The following is a 3,433-nucleotide window of genomic DNA, read 5'->3' as shown; positions in this document are numbered from 1 at the left end:
GGGACAGTCCCCTTTGGCAAGCAGACCTTACAGAACAGAGGCATATATGCAAGAAGTTAAAAAATAAAAGGATTATCCACTCCCATTGTCCATTTCATCAGTCCATCACATCTTGGGGCTTGGATGTCTCTTAAAATTGTCTGGTTTCTGAGAACACTCCTAATGCAGTCCTTTGGAAATTTCTAGTCTTAGGCATCCTGGAATAGGTGGTGTTTCAGAGTAATTTCGAGCAGATTTGCTTTTCTGGTTCAGGTCACTTGCACAGATCCCCTTTTCTGTTAAAAATCTCTTATAAAGTAAGGGGCAGCAAGGTGGCGCAGTGGATAAAGCTTTGGCTTTGGAGTTAAGAGGACCTGAGTTCAAATCTGGCATAAGACACTTGACACTTATTAGCTGTGTGACCTTAGGCAAGTCACTTAACCCCATTGTTTAGTCCCCCAAAAAAGAACTCTTACAAAATAGATCTTAATACAATTCAAATTTTTTTTGCCAATAACCATGTCAGATAGTGAGAGCTAGCTCAAAACTTATGGCTTCTATGAGAACATCGAATTAAGGACCTTTTAGACTAAAGAATTTAATTTTCAGATGAGCAAATTGTCATGTTTGTATATTTAAAATTTCAAATAACAACTGAAAAATTAGAAAATTCTGAACCCAATTTCTATATTTGGCAAATATATTTATCCAATCTTGTTACTGTTATTATTTTTTAAAACAAAATTTTTACTCTAGCTATTTATTTTATTATTTATTCTAGTTAAAATTTTAAGCTGCTCATTCCCCCTTTAGGAGGATGAGATTTTGCTGAAGAACTAATAACAGAACACTTTTTAAAATAAGAAGATGACCTCTAAAACAGGAATGAATTTATTTAAAAGTTTCCAAATTAACTTCAACTGTAGCCAAAGGTTCCAGAATGCAATGTACAAATTCAGTGAGTAATCAATTTCAAAACAACACATATTAAATAAGTTGTTTATAATAAAACATTTTCAATTACTAACCATGTTCAAATGAATAACCCTAAGTAAAAAGTAGATATCTCTTTAAGGCAACATAAGATAGACCACAAGTTACTCTTCTTTTAAGATAACTAATTGTGGTGAAATTCTTTTCCTTAACACAGAACATAAGACTTTTATGATATTAGCTTCAGTAAATAACAAAATTATATTCTGGTTTCAAAAATCTTTACATTATCCTCATACCACTGTGAGACATTAAAGAACCTTATCTTATAGAGGAATGTATAACTAGTAACAGGTAGATGACAAGACCAAATACACATGTTTTGGATATAGAAAGGACTAAAATTCTAATACCTGCATCTTATTGTAGTAGCTCAAATGTGCTCCAGTATAATTAGCCTATGAGGTAAAGATCTAATATTGTGTTCATGCTGATCACCTAACCTGATTATAGAAATTTGCCATAAAAGGAGGATAAGAACAAAGCTATAGTAAGGGAAAAAATGTTCCCCTTTCTCAATGTCAATTCCAGGCTACAGTCATATAGATAGCCTCAGTTGCACTGAGCTAGGCTTAAATTGTGGGATACTTTAAATTCAATAGAAAATTTCATGCTGGAGAAATCAAGTCAGGATAATCCTATTTCAGCCCATGCCAAGAGTTGTTCTCCCAGCCTTTCCCATGAGAACTCCACCTGCAATTCATGGATGTCAATTCCATAGGGTTACTAGCATCATACTTGGAGTCTAACAGAATAATATCACTTTCAGTCCCATAAGGTCTTAAATAATAAATTCTAATAATCATAGGTTGGGTAGATTCAATTATTAAGGATCACATATTCTTGATAGCATGTATTGACTATAATCCCAGATTGGCAATAGAAAGAGATTTATCATGAAAAAAAAATCACAGCTTAATTTGTCCTGGTTAGAGAGATTTGATGTGAAAGTCTCACTAATCTCAGTAAGGCTGGACATAATTGTTATCAATACACTCAAGCTGTTGTAACAAATTAACACAAAAAAATTTATCAGGCTTAAAATAATCGCACAAGATTTTTACTTAATATCCCTTTCTACTAATATTTGTCTTTTGCAAAAACAGGTTAAAAACCATTTAGAGAGATTTGATATGAAAGCCTCACTAATCACAGTACGCCTGGACACAGTTATTGTCAATACATTCAAGTTGTTGCAATAAATTAGCAAAAGAAATTATCAGACCTAAAAAAATCACATGAAATATTTTTACTTACCATTCCTTTCTGCTAGTATTTGTCTACTAGTATTTGAAGTAAGAAAGCTGGAATCTCTAACTGACAGATATCTATCTCTTATTCAACCCTTAATATTAAGACTAAGTTAGTTTAAAATGTCTTAAGTATCATAAATTTCTAATGACCACCTTATTCTAGTCAATAAGTGTTTGCAGTGGGGGAAGGGATTCAGTTTTCTAAGTGAAGCAATGCCAAAAATATACAAATTAAATTGGCCTTATTATAATAACCTTTAATAACTTAACCAATAATCTTACAATTTTCACAGGTGTAGTTAAATAATTTTAGATGAAACTTCCTATTTATTATAGGCAAGTACTTCAGAATATTAAGAGTTTGCAAGTGTTTTCTTTTTCTTTTACAATTTTGTTCATAATGTAGTAACATCCAGATTAGAAAAGAAGCTGGGTTCCTAAGCTATATCTGTACAATATCATAAACAATATTATGGATTGGAAACATAAAACAAAGCCTTTTTCTAGTTAAGTTACCTCAATTCAGTTGAATGGATCTCTAAATTACTTTGCATAGAAAATCATTCTGAACAAATTTAAATGGAACTTACAAAAACTGATATATAGGTTTTCTCATTTTAATTAGGTGTGGTAGTTATTTGACCTCAGTAGTGTGTTTAGATTTAAGCATTATAGAATTAATAACATGTCACTAGCAGAATTGAAATAAACCATATCAAACATCTTATCAGATAAAAATGAAGAATTTTTTCCCATTATTATAATCCATATGAAATAAAGTACTCTTTACACTGAAATTATAACCTGACAATATCCAAATTCAAAGAGAATCTACATTGGTGTTACCAAGTTTCACAATATAGATGTGTTTAATTTTACATTAACAATAATAAGAAATACATATAAAGCTTTACTGGTTTGAATTCACACCTGTTATTAGGTAACTTAAAGTGAGCTCAGCTAAACTATTATGAAATTCTTGTTGAAAGATTGGTTTTTGGCCCAGGTGAAAAGTTTCATGAGTTTGATCTGATAACTGGCAGGGTGGGAACAGTTTTCTCCAGGCGGAAACTTTTAAGAGTTTTCAGAATAGGAGTTAAGTAATTCTCAATGTGAACAATACAAGGAAACATTTAGGGTCCTAAATAATAGTCATAGCTCACAATAACCAATGTTTTATTTTGACCATAACCATTATTTATATAGTA

This window comes from Vombatus ursinus, unplaced genomic scaffold, assembly GCF_900497805.2.
Source record: "Vombatus ursinus unplaced genomic scaffold, bare-nosed wombat genome assembly UNPS02014768.1, whole genome shotgun sequence".
Lineage (NCBI taxonomy): Eukaryota > Metazoa > Chordata > Mammalia > Diprotodontia > Vombatidae > Vombatus > Vombatus ursinus.
The sequence above is the reverse complement of the archived record's forward strand: the minus strand, read 5'-3'. Positions refer to the sequence as shown.